The sequence below is a fragment of the Schistocerca americana genome, chromosome X (assembly GCF_021461395.2).
Source record: "Schistocerca americana isolate TAMUIC-IGC-003095 chromosome X, iqSchAmer2.1, whole genome shotgun sequence".
Classification (NCBI taxonomy): Eukaryota; Metazoa; Arthropoda; class Insecta; order Orthoptera; family Acrididae; genus Schistocerca; species Schistocerca americana.
Window position 1 is genome coordinate 895,007,428 of NC_060130.1, and position 18,142 is coordinate 895,025,569.

Below are 18,142 nucleotides of genomic sequence, written 5' to 3' on the forward strand. Positions count from 1 at the left end.
GAGCGAATGACCTCTTGTTTCACTGTTTGTATGGAACATTAATCTGTTCTTCCACAATGCTTTTTGAGTGGCCACATCCATCCAGACCCTATCAATGCACCCATATTGATTTTGCCAGTCCATTCTGGAACATGTGATGATTTTTGATGGTAGATGCACACAGTAAATTTCATTTTGTTGTCCCCATTACACCCTCCACTACTGCAAGTCTTCTATTTTTTTTTTATCTTTGAGGTCATCCTGAGGTCCTTGTCTCAGGCAATGGACTGCAACTCAAATCAGCTGTTTTTAACAGTTTTGTGCCACCAATGGCATACACCATGTGATTTTGCTCCTTTTCACCCTCAGTCTACCAGTGAAGCTGAATGATTCATTTGGAGATTCAAAAGTCACATGGAGAAATTCAGTTCTTCCCACACATGGGAGTAAGCCTTAAAGTTTTTCTTTCCTCCTACTTGCCACATGACAAGAAGATGGAACAAGTTACGGTGCATTGTTTCATCTTCTGTGGCCACCACAGAAACAATTCAATCTGTTGGGGCATAAAAATGTGAGCCACAAGATTAAGTCTTCTTTAAAGTTTTTGGCAAGAAGCAGTGCTGGGAGCACTGTGTCATTACAAAAGTTTAGGGATGTTGTTCTTACATTGTACAAGGTTCCACTGCACTACACTGACATCAGCAGAACCAGCTACGTCACTCTTACGATTATGCTACTGCAGCAGCCATCTCCACCTCTATATCAGTCATGGTTCCATTGTCCAGAGTGGTGCCCATGGAGACTGTGGCTACAGCCACCACCGCCAAATCCACAGCTACCACTGCCACTGATGTCGGCACCCATTCTGCACCCTGTTGTGATGGCCATGAAGGCATCAGCACCAGACAGCCATCACACCACCCCAGAAGATTCCCTTGCTGTCTTCCCACTCTCGGCATCTGTATCACTTGATGTGGGCACACAACCTGTGGTTGGTTTTTGGCCAGTGTTTCCAGTCACTTGTAAGGTGGATACCAAGGTGCAGACAGGGAGCTGCCATTGGCTGTAATTATGCTCCGTCTTCTCATCTAAAAGTCTGGCTTCAGACCTCCCCCACTCCCTCCCCTGTCGACATCATGTGACACAGCACTATGAGGCGATGGTGCAGAGGTTTGGAGGACATGACAGAGGGGAGAATGTGGTGTCATGCAAAGAGTGAGGTGCCATGGCAAGATTTGTATGTTGTGACAGAACCACAAATAAACATAGGTGCTGCCAGAAGCAACTATGAATGACAGATGGTGGCACAGACATACCCAGAAGAGTTTCCATACACCACTGCATCACCTCGATTACTTATATCAGAGTATAGAGCAGCTCAGCCCACTCAGCAATTGTGTTAGACAGAACTCTGCACAAAAGTTCATAGTCAGTTGTACTCTGTGACAAGATACTAGTATCTTGTTCTGTATCAAATGATACATTTATGTTCTGTGACAGTAATAAGTACACATCACATTAGTGTGGACATGGTTTGTATCAAGTGATACATTTATGTTCTGTGACAGTAATAAATACTCATGACATTAGTGTGGACATGGTTTGTATCAAGTGATACATTTATGTTCTGTGACAGTAATAAATACTCATGACATTAGTGTGGGCATGGTTTGTATCAAAGTTAAGTATTTTGTCTTGTTCATAGTACAATAAAAAGATCTAATATTTTACGTGTTGTAGGTACCAACTTGGCCCCTCCATGAGTATAGCTAAGAGCCCAAAACCATACCAATGAGCATTATTTTGTCAAGTACAACAGTCAACATGAAGCATAAGAAGTGCATAGAACATGTAAGATCATATAGAGGAGCAGATGGGGACACAGATCACTTACTACTTGTTGGGAAAATCAAACTACAAATGCAGTACTGGAAGAAACAAATAAGTAAGAGCAACACAACAATACATTGAGGCAAATAAACTTCATCAGACTAAGATAGCGCAAAGATACAATGTGACTGTGAGGAATACATTTCTCATGTGCTATTCTTTGAGCATGAAAATCAAATTTCTGCCTCATTATTCTTGTACCTCTCATTTCATTCTCATGTATTGTTCACTATTATTTTCTTTGTTTGTGTTGTTTATCAATTTTTTTCTTCTACTGCTTCCTAACATGTTTGATTAAACCAATTTCTTTTCTTCTTTTTCTTTTCATCTATCGCCTACTTTGCTGCATCTGTCACCTCCTTCATTTGTTCTGGTCCACATCACAACATCCACCTTTTCGCCATTCTGTTGCTTTGGCATAAGTGTCTTTGAGATTAGGAATGGGCATTGCTTTGAATGGGCATCTACAGATGTTATTATATGCAGATGATATGGTAGCTACATTAGAGTCACGTGAAGAAATGATAAAAACCATAGAGGACCTGAGCAGTAGTGCAGGGAATGTGGGCTCCAGAATCAACCCAGAAAAGTGATGAAAGTAAGTAGAAGGATGACCACATTGTGATTGGGGATTTACAGGTGGAAAAGATGACACTGAAGATAGTTAGGTCTTTAAATATTTGGGATCATATTTCAACTGGAGGAATAATGTTGAGCTAGAAGTTGGCCAATGAATCATTAATGATTTCAGATAATATTACAACCTAAAACCAATCATGAAATTAAGGGAAATTTCAACAGGAGTTAAAATTAAAGCACATCATACACTTAATTATACCAGTACTGTTATATGGCATAGAAACATTGAGTAACATCAATAGCATCTCAATAAATGAAGAAACACTCCAGCTATGATCCTTTATTGAAATGATAAGTTTCGCAGCTTATAGCTGCATCCGAACATATATATCTGAGTAACAAAAGGGGGGGCGGGGGAGAATTAAAATAAACAATATTGTCTAAACTCCATGTTAAAAAAAAGGATGTAGTAAATAACAGATAAGAGTATTCACAATCGGTTCATATAAAATTCAGACCTATTTCCTTTTTTTTACCTCCCACTTATGTTTGGTTCACTTCTCTTTCCTCATTATCCAATCCCTTTTTTATTTTCCTCCAACTCCCTCTCTTATTGAGATTCCTTTATACCTCTCATCTTCTTTAATTAAGCTGATGGTTATTAGCTACATTTAATGTCTTTTATTTTCTATCAAGATCATTTCATGTTCCGGGTTTGATTATTTTGCCACCTTTGTATTATCAGCTATGTAAGGATGCCACCCTACTTTTTCTGCCCAATCATTTATAGCATTTACTGTTTCTCTCATGCTCGTGTGATATCAGTTATTACCTAGCCTATGTGCACTGGCCTTTCTGGTCATTTCTTTGTTCCTGTGTGCTTCGGGTTCCACCGTTTCTGGCCTGTGTTGGTTCCAGCTATGTGACCACTGAGTTTATATTATGGTAACTTCCTTAGTATTTTTCTTCTTCCATTTTTCACCATCTTTTAGTTAGTCAGTTTCTCTGTATCTGATTTCCCCTCGACCTGTCTTTATTGGCTATTAACGCTCTATTTTTATATCAGGTTTCCTGTTTTATCGCCATTTTTATGTGATATGTTTTTCTGCCTGGATACCGCCGTATTCTACTCCCACACGAGTCTATTCCACACTATATTGCTCTCTCAATGGTGAATTTTTTTAAATACATTCATTTTAATCCCACATTTCCAAACTTTGGATTTTAGACCCTATCAGTTCCCTTGACATTTTTTGTTATAGGATCCCTTACTATATGGAGAGGTCAACTCCATCATTCTGGTGATTATATTACTTGACTACTGTTCCTTTGATGAATGTCTTACTTTGATTTGACTGAGAATGTTGGGTGATCCGTATAACTTGACTTGATTGTGAGTACTTTTATCTGTTATTTAATACATCGTTTTTAAACTGGGAGTATAGAAAATATTGTTTATTTTATTTTTCCCCCATTTTGCTACTAAGATGTGTACCTGAGGATGCGGCAATAAATTGAAGAACTGGTCATTTCAATAAGGGATTATTTAAAAGCTGGTGTGGTTCTTCATTTATCAAATGTATTTCCACAACTGTGGCTGCCCATAGTATAAAGTATTTTTTAACATCAATAGCAATTGAAAAAAAACTGATGGTACACAAGGCAAAGATCCTGAGAAAGATTTTTGGGCTAGTGAAGGAAGGAGAGGGTGAACAAGACTGAAAAAACAAAGAAGAAATATATGCTATGATAAATCAGCCCATACTGCACAAAAAGCAAAGCTTAAGCAACTAAAATGACCTGGAAATGTTGCAAAGATGACAGATGATGCTAGTGTTGGTAAGAACGCCAGAGGGGAAAGTGTCCTCAGGGAAGACCAAGAACAAGAGGGAAGGATGGACTATGGAAATACTGCAACAATTAGGATTTACAGGAAACTGAAACAGGAACTGTTACGGACAGTTTTTAAGGTCAGTGCATGATCCGCAACGCCCTGATTACCGGTTAAGTAAGTAAGCAAATAAGTAAGTTACACCACGCTTTGCACAAGATTTAGTTCCAGTAAAAATTTGTCTGCCAGATGCTTGAATATCACTAGTGTATTTTTTTAACCCAAAAGGCTCCCTAGATTACTGAAAGTGTCTGTAGAATATTATAAACATGGTTTTGAGGTGATCCTCTGGGCCCACCTCCAACTGGTGACAACTCGCATATAAATCCATAGTGGCAAAGAAAAGGCATGGTCCAAGATTATCTAGGGTCTAAATAATGTTACAAACTGGATAAACATTGCTGGAGATTTTAATGTGGATTTATTGAAAAGGTCTGTCGGTGAACAATTATTGCAGTCAGTAACACTATCATTCAATTTAGTTCCTACTGTGAACTTTGCTACTAGGATATGTAAAAGCTAAGACTGCTATTGCTAACATCTTTGTAGACAAATCTAGGGAAAAAAGTCATATCACAAAACCAATAGTAAATGGGCTATCTGAACATGACATGCAGCATCTTGTGTTAAATGTTGAAACTTGTCAGGATAAAAAAAAATCTATTAAATCACGTACAGGAGATTAATAAATAAGTCAAAAATTGAGAAATTCAGGAAATTGCTCAAAGACATGAACTGGATAGATGTTTACAACACATCTGACTCAAATGGAAAATACAAAGCATTCATTAATAAAGTTGCGTCCACTTTCGAAAATTGTTTTCCCCTAAAGGTAACTCAAATCACACAGAAATCAAAAATTAACTGTGGATTACACAAGGAATAAAGATATCATGTAGGACAAAAAGGAGACTGTATATACTATCTAGGAACAGCTCTGATGTTAGAATTGTAATGTATTACAAAGAACACTGCGAAATGTTGACGCAAGTAATCCAGAAATTTAAGCAGCTTTATTATGAGAAAAAGATAATTACATCAGGTAACAAACTAAAAACTGTATGGGATATTGTGAAGACAGAGACAGGTGGGGCCAAAAAGGAAGAGGTACAGATAGCTCTAAAAATAAATGAGACTTTGGTAACAAATGCATGTAGAGTTGCAAATCTCTTAAACAAGTACTTCATTTCTGTTATTGACAGCTTGGGATTATCAGGTTTGGTGATCAGTGCAATTGAGTATCTGAGACCAGTCTTTAAAAACAACTTCAGTGAAATGGAAATGACACTCATATCTCCCAAAGAAGTAGCATCCATCATAAAATCCTCAAAATCAAAGTATTCCAGTGGAAATGATAACATATCAACAAAGTTAATCAAAGAGTGCTCATGCGAGTTGAGTTCAATCTTAAGTTATTTGTGCAATCAATCTCTTATCAGCAGAACATTTCCAGACTGGCTAAAATATGCTGAAGTTATCTGTTGGATTTCAGTTTTGACAGCACTTGGTCACAACAATCAAGATTAGGTATTTTGTGTATGATAAATTTATTAATAGTGCACAACAGTGTTTCATTCTGACAGTGTGTTAATTCTGTAAATATTAGCCGATCCAGTTTACTGCATTGTGTTAACCTATTTCGACTATCTCCTGACAAATGATCAGGGTAGTAAGTATTATATTCAAATCTTTCGTGTTTTTATGTTATAATTTCTGACATGTTCCACACCCAATGAGAATCACCTCATTTTTTGGGTACATGGAACGAAAACTTAATCTAATCTAATCTAATCTAATCTAATCAAATCATCACCTCTTACACATTTATTCAGACATATATGATCACAAGTGGTTGGTATTGGCTCCATACACTCATTTATCGTGTGCATGTACTATACATTGTTTTGAAAAAAGCGTATTTGCACTATCGGCTGTACAACTGTATATTCATTCTCTACAAGTTCAGCAATAACAACCATCTTCACAAGGGAAAAACAATGTACATCAATGGATCAAAAATACTTTTTTGTCAAATATGACACAACCAGATGTAGAAGATACATAACAGCCATAAGAGTTTGGTTGAACATAATCTATATAAACAAGCTTTGCATTACCACAATTACAGCAATGTATATTTGGTGAGAACTTCACACTTAAAAATAATAATGTGCCAGGTAGTAATCGTGAAGTTCTCAGCAAGTACACATTACTGTAACTGTGGTAATACACAGCATGTTTATATGGATTATGTTCAGATAGACTCTTACAATAGTTATGTATTTTCTACTGCTCTACATTTGGTTGAGTCATATTTGACAAAACTATATTTTTGATCCACTGATGTACATTATTTTTCTCCAGTGAAGATGGTTATTATAACCAAAACTGGTAGACAATAAATACACAAGTGTACAGTTGATGGTGCAAATATTCTGTTTCCAAAGTCCTTAACAGCCATAAAAAGTCACCTTAAAAAGTTTTATTACTACAGATTGGCCTCACGATCTTTACTTTCCTTTATAATGCTGTCACGTAGTTGCTATACAATGTATTATTCCACTACTGTTTTAAAGTGATGTGGAATGTGACATGGTTTCCGAATAACAGGTGTTCCTTTCCCATCAGAATTGTGTGCTACATAATGGGAACTGCAGCCAAAGGGCCTTTCATATTGAATAGCTAGGGATATGCCTTAAAGTGAAAAAGGTGAAATACATCTGGCAGAAATAAAATACAGTGCAGCAAAAGAAGGCAGTAATTATTTACAAAACAAATAACTCTACAAACTGTTTAAAAATCATCACTGCTTTCTCCTAAAAAGTGTAAAAATACTTATTTGACACACACAAATTGGCAGTGTTTCTTATCTCAGGTTTTCTCTAACCAACCCTCCTTCCTATATCACTTCCGTAGTGGCTGAGCGGTTCTAGGCGCTACAGTCTGGAACCGCGCCACCGCTACAGTCGCAGGTTCGAATCCTGCCTTGGGCATGGATGTGTGCGATGTCCTTAGGTTAGTTAGGTTTAAGTAGTTCTAAGTTCCAGGGGACTGATGACTTCAGCAGTTAAGTCCCATAGTGCTCAGAGCCATTTGAACTTCCATGCTGGCTAACATGGTGTAATGTGGTAGCCATACTTCGAGGTAGGAAGAAAGATTGGAGGTTAGCATCTCAACAACAATAAGGTCTCCCCTCTGCAATGAGAGATCACTGCATTACCCAACATGGCACCAGCTTTGGTTCCACCAGGAGATTTGAGACTAGGGGACTGTGTATGTTGTTTATTTGGATTTCTCTGCTATTTGAAAGTGGTTTGCAACAGTTTGGTAATTTTGTCTGTAGAACCTAAACAGAAATGCACCCATCTACCTCTACAATATACTAGCCATATACACATACATGATTTTAAGAGAAATACAGATCTCAGCCGTAATTAGGTATTGAATTAAATTCAATGGCAACAAGTGAAAATCCATACTGGACTGTGACTCCAACCCAGATTTCCTGCTTTCTGCCAGTGGTTGCCTTGATGGTAATGATAATTTCGGTGCAGATGCACATTGAGTCCAAACTCCTGTGGGAGTCAGGTAAAGTTACCAGTAATGAGGAAAATGGATGACAGATGCTACATGTGTGGTGTGCGACACATTGAGAATTTGAGATGGAAAGGATGCATGCTCAGATAGCTAGAGCAGTTAAGGTGCCCACTTATGTAAGGCCAGAAATCCAGGTTTGAGTCTCGATCTGGCACAAATTTTCATTTCTTGCCATCGAGTTTCAATGGCCAACTGCACATGACGTTGGTATTTCTCTTAAAATCATCCACAGTATAAGAATGGTATCTGTTCTATCGGAGATGTCCAACATAACAGACACCAAACATACAATAATATAAATGCACCTTGATGGTAAAGATAACTTCAGTGCAGATGTACACTATGTCAAAACTCAAGCAGGATTCAAGTAAAGCTGTGAGCAATGAGAATAATGGATGGTGGATGCTCCGTGTGTAGTATGTGGCAAGTCGAGTGTTTGGGTTGGAAGGATGACATGGTCAAGTACCCAAAAGTGGTTAAGGACATGTATAACAGAACAATAATATACAGCATGTTCATTTTAACTGAAGACATTCAAATATATCAAGAACTACACATTGGATCAACAAAAGTTATAATTCCAATTTATTTATCTCAGATGAGGACATCCAATAATATCAATACTCAACCCCCCACCCACCCTGTGTGTGGAGGAATACTATGTTGCAAATGGGGTTTCCAATTAGAAGTTACGAAATACTGGTCTGTCCTATCCTCCGATTACAGCACCATATGTGGCAGAACATATAAAACATATGTAGATTTTGCTGTAGAATCGTAATCTGCAAAAATAAATAATTAAATAAATAAATAAAATAAAATGGCCCCCTGCCACCAACACAGGGGGTGGGGTGGGGGTCGAGTGCGATGTAACTGGATGTCCCTCTCTGAGACAAACAAACTGGACTTGTAAGTTTTTTTGATCTGATGTGCAGTTCTTGTAAGTATAACTTCAGTGTGGATGCACAATATGTCTGAACTCTTGCAGGAATGCCATAAAACTGCAGTCAATGAGGATAATGAATGGTGGAGGCTACATGTGTAGTATGCGCCAAGTTGAGAATTTGGACTGGAAGGGAGGCGTGTCTGGATAGATGAAGCAGTTAAGGAACCACTCATGTAAAGCAGGAAATCCAGTTTCAGGTCCGGATGCCCCACAATAACTCGTCACCATTGAATTTAATTCAATGCCCAATTGCAGCTGTCATCTGTATTTCTCTTAAAATCATGATCACATTTCTAGAAAAGTCTGAATGTTTTGTACTCTTTACTTGACCAGTAACATTGAATTTGGGCCTGTTAGCTGCATACTGACCTACAAAGATTACATTTATGGGAAGTACATCCCAATTGTCAGAACATCTAAATTTTGGTTTAGCAGTTACCACTGTACCTCTTCCCATTTTATCTTGGGTTTAGGGGTGTCTATGTTGACAATCACGTATCTTGGGGCTGACAACTATTATAGAGTGGAGTGCTGCATTTCCTCTGTTTGACTCATCTACATCAGTATTATACCATTTCAGCATTAAAGAGACTCAACTTTTCTTTAGGCATTACTATATCTGTTACCAGCAAAGCTATGGTAGTGAACACTGCCACTTGTAGCATCATCGGAAATCATAACTTACATCATACAAGGGTGTGCTAAAGAGTAATGCCTCAGAATTTTTATGTGAAAACCCTTAAAGCTTTTTTAAATAAAACAAATGTTAGTAACATTCTACATATTTACTCTTCATTTCCACATATTTGCAGCCCTCTGCTGTTAGAGGGGTCCGAATTGTAGCATATAACATGGCAGTGTGTACTGTAACTATGTCAGGGCTTGAGAAACAGCATGCTGTAACTGAGTTTTGAGTTTGAAGAGTTTGTTCACACACCTCTCCTTCTACATGACAGTGCCAGACCACACAAGAATGCTCTGACAACCCAACACATTGGGTTCACCACCATCAGTCATTTTCCATACAGTCCTGACTTGGCTCCATCCAATTTTCACTGTTCCCAAAAAAAAAAAACACCTTCAGGAACTTCACTTTGATTGTAATGAAGCAGTGCAATCAGAGGTGAGATTGTGGCTCCATTAGCAAAGTGAAACAGCCTACAGTGATGGTATCAACAAACTGATCTCTCATTGGGAGAAAGAAGTTCATCACTAAGGTTACTATGTTGAGAAATTTATTTATTTTATTTATTTATTATCTTTTTTAGCATATGGTCACCAATTGGTGACTTTTGTAAACATCATAGCATTTTTAAACAATTTTTGTACCAACAGTAGAAATTTGCAGTTCACATGTACAAGAAGCCATTACGGGTGATGCACCTGGCAATATATGGTACAGAACTTCATAAAGCAACTTACAGTTGTTACATAGTACAGGTTTTTGCATTTACAGCATGTTGTTACAAAAATAATACATATTAAATATGTAGGTGTGAAGAATAATGATGTAGAATGTTAATAACATTTGTTTTATTTAAAAAGCTTTAAGAGTTTTCACATACGAAATCTGGAGGCATTACTTTTCAGCACATCCTCATAATATAAGTCTACCAGCAAGTTTCTCAAAAATGTTCCAAGAGTGTGAAGTTCTGCATCATGAGTGGTAGTTCTGATTACATTTTCATCACTCATGAACTCATACAACTTTGTGTTTTTTTTAATGAGAGCAATGATTTCTTCAAGTCTTTCAGCATTATGTTAAATAATACTATTTTCCTGATTTTTTGCAGTAGTAAAGTGTGGTGTAAGTTTCAGAACCCCTTTGATAAATCACTGGAACTTCTTGCATATCTTAATGAGAAATGTCTGTGTATTTACTACCACCTGAAGTTGAACTATGCATAGCAGTTGGTACTTGCTTGATTGATGTTGCACAGCTGCCATTTTCAAAATCTGAAAGGGGAAAAAGCACCAGAGATTTTAAAAAAACCAGTGAAGGCACTTAAATGCAAAGGTAAGGGTTGCAGAATGATTCTCATTGGGACTCCAACCTTCCTCTCAGTTCTCAGCTTTTCTAGGTTCTTCAGTAGATGCAAGCCATCACTACACATTTGTGTAACCACATTCAGTGAGTGTTCAATCCTAAAATGCGTAGAAACCACTTTGCATTGCCAGAATTAACTAAATTGCGGAAAGGGACAAAAGAGGATTCAAGCAACAAGTATATTTTATGGTGCTTATTTGTAGCAGAGCTGCAGCTCTCCCTATTCATGGCATTCTTTCTGACCCATCAGAATAGCCATGCTTCTCATAAATGAGTACACTGTTAGCTGCACAGAATCTACATCTACATGTATAACCCACAAACTAATGCATATTGTGTGTCAGAGGGACTACATACCAATATTAACAATTTTCTGCCCTATTCCACTCATAATATACCAAGGAAAAAATGACTGCCTGTATGCACCCTAATCTCTCTTACTTTATTCTCGTGATTCCCTATGTGAGGTATGCAACACAACATTTGCTAATTCTTCCTCAAGTACTGGTTCTCTAAATTTACCCAACAGTGTTTCGTGAGAACATCACCTTTCCTTTTAAGTTATCAAGGCACATCTGTTACACTTTACTTTCACTTCCATACAAGGCTACACTCCAGACAAATACCTTCAAGAAAGACTTCCCAATAGTTAAATCTACAGTTAATGTTAAGAAATTTCTCTTCTTCAGAAATGCTTTTCTTGCTGTTACCAATCCAGATTTTATATCTTCTCTACTTTGGCTATCATCAGTCTCTTTACTGTTCAAATAGCAAAACTCACCTACTACTTTTAGTGTCTCATTTCCTAATCTAATTCTCTCAGCATCACCTGATTTAATTCTACTACATTCAATTATCCCTGTTTTGCTTTTGCTAGTGTTCATTTGATACTCCCCTTTGAAGACACTGTCCAATCTGTTCAACTGCTCTTTCTAGTCTTTTTCTGCCTCTGACAGAATTACAGTGTCGTCAGCAAACCTCAAGGTTTAAATTTCTTCTCCCTGAACTTTAACACCTTCTTCACATTTCTCTATGATTTCTTTTGCCATTTGCTTAATGTGCAAATTAAATAACATTTGGGACACGCTACAACTCTGACTTATTCACTTCTCAAGCACTGTTTCCCTTTCATGCCCCTAGACTCTTATAACTGATGTCTGGTTTCTGTACAAGTTGTACATAAACTTTTGCTTCCTGTATTTTACCCCTGCTGCCATCAGAACTTTAAAAGTGGATTTCAGTCTGTATTATCAAAAGCTTTCTACAAATCTACAAAAGCAATAAATGTAGGTTGCCTTTCCTTAACTTACCTTTTAAGACAAGTCTTAGGGTCAGCGTTGCCTCACGTGTTTAACATTCCTTCGAAATCCAAACTGATCTTCTCCAAGTTCAGCTTCTACCAGTTTTCTATACTTCTGTAAGGAATTTCTGTTAGTATTCTTCAAACATGACTTACTAAGCTGACAGTCTGGTAATATTCACACCTGAAAAATAAATTTTCAGTGTTCACCTATGGGCAATGATTTCTTCAATTCTCTCACTATTACATTAAATAATACTATTTTCCTGACTTTTGCAGTAGCATAGTGTGGTATAAGTTTAATAACCCCTTCTGTAACTCACTGAAACTTTATCCATTCCCCAATTAACCACATTTAGTGAGTCTTTAATCCCACATTGTGCAGGAACCACTCTGCATTGCCAGAATTAACTAAACTGTGGAAAGGGATAAAAAGGATACAGACAACAAGCATATTTTATGGTGCTTATTTGTAGCAGTGCTGCAGCTCTCCCTATTTGTGATATTCTTCCTGAGCCATCAGAACAGCCATGCTTCTCATAAATGAGTACACTGTTAGCTGTGCAGAATCTATGTTTACATCTACATGTATAACCCACAAACCCATTATAAATTTTCAATGTTCACCTCATTTTAATATTACCATTAAACATTTAAGTGATGTAATATGATCCAAATGTTCACTATAATCTTGTAATTGTGTGGCAGAGGGTACTACATACCAGTATTAACAAGTTTCTTTCCTATTCCACTCATAATGTATCTAGGAAAAAATGACTGCCTGTATGCCTCCGTACACATCCTAATCTCTTTTATTTAAATCTCATGATTCCCTGTGTGAGGTATACAATGGTGGTAGCAGAACTGTTGCTAATTCTTCCTCAAATACTGATTCTCTACATTTACCCAACAGGGTTTCGTGAGAACATCGTCTGTCCATTTAAGTTTCCAAGGTACCTCTGTTACACTTCTGTATCATCTACATTGGCATGTCTTAATCATAACTTGATGTTTATGATGTCATTCAATGTCTGCAGCCATACCTACTTCACAATGATTCCAAACACTCGAGCAGTACCCTAGGGCTGGTCCCTCTAATGCCCTTTACAGCAGCACTGCACTTTCCCAGAACTCTAATAGCAAATATGTCTTCCACTCACCTTACCTATTATAAATTTTCAATGTTCATCTCATTTTAATATTACCATTAAACGTTTAAATGATGTGACATGATCCAAATGTTCACTATAATCTTGTAATCCCACATTATTGTATTCTTTTTATTTGTTATAGTTATCATCTCACCTTTTTCCACATGCAAAGACAGCTGTCAGTCATTAATTTACACCAAGTGCAAATTCTTCCAAGTTTTCCTACACTTGCTTACTCTTTCCTGTAGACAACAGCATGGTCTGTGAACAATCTGACAATGATGTATACTGAAAACATTAGAGGTCTTATGAAGCTCCCATACTGAATTTCCTATGTCACATTTGTTTCTGTTGAACATTTGCCTCCCAGCACAGCATAGTGAGTTATATTACTCAAAACTTCATCAAGCCATTCATGTATCTGTGGAGATATTTCAGATGATAATATATTGATTACTAGGTACCATCGGAATGAAGTGTCAATCGCCATTCAGAGACCTAGGAAGAAGGAATTGGCATAATTGGAGTGCAGTGTCAACAACCATTCAGAGACCTAGGGAGAAGAAATCTAGATCTTCACCTGCATCTGCTATTTTCACAATATCGTGTATGAACAACGCAAGCTTGTTTCACAACAGTGGTTATTACTGAATTTGTGGTGATTCTATGACAAAAAGCTTCATTTGCTCGAGAAATGTCAAAATGTTTGAGCTTAGAATCTGTTCTAGGATGCTGGATGTTAGTGACATTGGTCTGTACCTACATGCATCTGTTCTTTTACCCTTTTTGTTAATAGGATTGATGTGGTTTCTTTCCCAGTCACATTGTCCAAAACATTCCCAGTACATATGAGCTAGTAAAATGGGCAAAGTCCACAGTGTATGCAATGTAAAATCAAACAGGAATTCTGTCAATGATTGGTGCCTTGTTTGTTTCAAGTAGTCTTAACTGTTACTCAATCCTGGGCATCCTTGTATAAATGTCTCTTATTTATGGGTCAGTAGTGTGATCAAACATGGATACGGTAGTATTGTCATGTATAAATACATTTTTAAATGCAGAAATTAAGAATTCTGGCTGCTGTTTTCACTTTCAACACCACACTGATCCACAAGAGATTGAATGTAATTTTTGGAAATGTCCATTGTCTTTATATATGACCAGAACTTCCTTGCATTTTCTGATAGCTTTTTGTCTGGCTTTGACTGTGGAAATTATTACAGACTTCATGCACGACCTATCTTACAGATACATGAGTTGCTATTAAGTTCTGTCAGCTTCCCTGCAGTCTTTTTTGCAACAAGAGTACAACAGTCCATGTTTTCACAACATTCTCTAAATGGTACCATTAAACAATGGGGATCAATGCCACTTTTTATTATTTCATGTGGTATATATTTATCTAGACTGGAGATTCTGATGTCTTTGAGCTTTAACCAAAATATATTTTGTCAGATTTGAATTGAATGTTCTGCTTTGTCTTTTAAGTAACACTATGCTACTACTGGCTGTCTATCTATCTGATCAAACACAAATACTCCCCAAGCATTCTTGATAAAATTTTTGTCTTTTGTCACCACTGTTCCTTTAGTAATATACTCCTCTCATTGGTGACATTCCCAAAAAATGTCAGGTCTCTTTGTAGTCAGAAGGTTTTAAGTTTTTTTTTTCATATATGGGCTGTTGTATTAGCTGTACAGGGCAGCTGTCTGACAATGTATTTGATATTATTTCACAAGACTGTGTATTGTCACTGTCAATAATATACGCGTTAAGTTTCCCAGTCAATATTAGTCTAGTTAAAGTTGCAACCTACAACTAGTATACGCTCAAGACACTTCTGTGATGTTAAATTTAAGCTATTTTTGGATGATTTACTGAGTTATATGTTTGAATTAGTTTGCCAGTTAAACATCTGATTATTAATATAGGTCCACCAACTCTGTTTACTCAATTTGCATATGGATTCATTTATAGTGTCACTAGCCAGTTCTTAATGAAGTTAATAAGAAGTGGTAAGAATGCTGCTGTGAATTATTGCAAAAGCAGGCACAATCTGGTAACTGCAGCACGATGACATGTGGGTCAGAACAACATGTACGCAGGATTGCGAGACAGACTAGCTGCACTCAGCAGAAAACTGCACCGCACAGCAGTAATTGCCGTAGCGGGTGGATCAATGTCACCAGTGACTGGGTTCCAAGTTTTGGTGTAACAACTGCACACAAGAGATGTATAAATAGGTCTGAATATTGAGGCAGACACACTTTGAAGTCAAGCAGCATCGCCATATCATCAGGGCTCTGCTGTACAATGAGATGACTGGGCACCGGAAGCAGCAGCCACGGGCTTGAGACTGACTTGGACCAGCCACCACCAGCACTGAGTGCCTTGCAGGACTTGGTGCCTCAGCACCTCTGACCTGCCATCCGAGCCAGCCGTCGTATGACTCCTGCCAGGGGGCAGTGTCTTGTCCTGCACACAACGGTCTCTACTCACTGTCACGGTGAACATGTGCGAGGCTGAGTTGCAAGGAGAGGCCGTTCCCCAGAGGAAATCAGTCACAGCACAGCATCCCGTGTCACTTACACCACAGTCAATGCCTACTGAGGCTGCCAACCATCCTCCAGCCTGTCTACAGCATCACAGGGTGTCTGCACAAGCATCTCCTCACTGAATGCAAGCAGCCGTCCATGAGCCAGCACCAGACAGGGTCACCAGAGTGAGGCATCTGCCTCATTGAGTCAATCACAAAATGTGTAATTAAAGTTGAATAAAAGCATTTCTGTCTGTCAGTAGTGTATTCACTGGGCCTCTCAACCTGTTGTCACCACCACTCACCCTGCCAAGTGCAACCACTCTCTTCACATTTTTGACCACACTAGACTTAATGTTCTTTCTCCTTCTTGAGAATCTAATATATTTTTCTGATATATTATCCAAGTGTTGTTAAAAATTTCCCCACTCCCTACTATGGGCTTCAAACAACTCTCAGTTCCTAATATGATGTAGGAGTGACTGCTTACTAGGAGACACAGAAGTTCTGGGACTTTGCTGTGAATGGTCAGCCAGTTAACAATTAAGATGTTTAATTTCTCACAAGCCACATTTGCTACTTCATTTGTCATTGTAATTGCTTCAACTAAAGCTATTCAAGTTTCACCTGTCCACAAAAGAAGTGGATTCCACACATGTTCTGGCATCCAATGGTCATTTCTGGTGTATAGTGCATGGCTGACCTCATGATTTGGGTTAACTTTCATCACCATTTCCATCAGTGTCAGCAAAGAATCAAGAGTGGTCTCAGAGCCCAGACCTCAGACATGATCATTGCGGACTTGAGCAATGATCTGCAGATGACTGCAACCTCAGTTGATCATGGCATATCCTCTTCCATCTAGTGGATGATTCCTCCCAGGATACATACCAAGTGACAGTTGATTTGCTCCCTTCCCCTGACATTATTTCCTTCAATGGGGCCATCACACACCTGACAATGGAACTGTCTATAACTAACAGTCCCTCCTTTCCTCTGTGGGCTGCCAGACCTCGAAAGAGGAAAGAGCACAGGGCATGGCCTGCCAACTCTATCTCATTATCAGTGAGAGGTAATACTGCAAATATATTTGTTATAAGTGTGGAGCTATGAGACTTCTGGCCATTTTCCACATACAACCTTCCCTATGAAACAAGTCCAGATTTGGACACCACCTGCCAGCCACCACTGAGTGAGCACATGCCAGACTGGATTTCTCTGCAGATCGCACCAGCAACATGAGTAGCAAGAAAGGTCCACAATGCATTTTTAACACAAGGCCACACTGCCATCCCATCAAAAGCACATTTTGCAGTGGTCATATGAAACTGGTTGACAGTTGTGAATGCAGGTTCCAGTTATTCGCAGACAGCAGCCAATTCCTCCATCATGATTTCACAACAGCTGTAATCCCCCGTTATTCCACTTGTAAATCTAGCTTTTGCAGCAAAAAGTGCAGTAGAAGAATTATGTCCATAATTAGGTAGTGTTACAACCAAAAAAAACATAAAAAACTAAATTAAACACAAACTTTAAGCTCTATATGTTAAAAATGCCACTACTAACAAGTGTTAATGCCTCTGGATCTGGTGCACTAATGGGTGTTATTTTACAGTCCCTGTTTTAAACTGAATTAAGCCACAATGGAATTTATGGTGGCATTCAAACATAACAAAAACTCAATTGTGAGTGAACATACCTTCTGTAAAACAAGAAAACAGGTAAACAAATTACACAATCCAGTCACATAAATGTGACCATTGCATATTTTTGATGCCAACGTGCAATGATCACAAATACAGTGAATCTTTTCAAACTTTAATGGCACTGAATTAGCTTTAAACCATTTATTAATACCAGTGAAAATTTGATTAGTACCCATTTCTAAATCTTCACTTGACTTGCTACTTATTGCAGTGGTTGGTTGGTTGGTTTGGGGAAGGAGACCAGACAGCGTGGTCATCGGTCTCATCGGATTAGGGAAGGATTGGGAAGGAAGTCGGCCGTGCCTTTTCAGAGGAACCATCCCGGCATTTGCCTGGAGTGATTTAGGGAAATCACGGAAAACCTAAATCAGGATGGCCAGACGCGGGATTGAACCGTCGTCCTCCCGAATGCGAGTCCAGTGTCTAACCACTACGTCACCCCGCTCGGTCTTATTGCAATGTCTGCATCATCTGCAAACAAAATAAACTTAGCATCTGGCAATGTAACAGATGAGAAGTC

General features: G+C 38.2%; 1 long non-coding RNA gene across 1 annotated transcript in view; it reads right to left on the minus strand.

The window, feature by feature from the left end:
* LOC124556797 overlaps positions 1-18,142 on the minus strand; it is a 65,016-nt gene that overhangs the window by 39,773 nt on the left and 7,101 nt on the right. Inside the window, exon 3 of the long non-coding RNA XR_006968693.1 lies at positions 12,240-12,413. This is a non-coding gene — a long non-coding RNA (uncharacterized LOC124556797). The remainder of the gene's footprint in view (positions 1-12,239; positions 12,414-18,142) is intronic.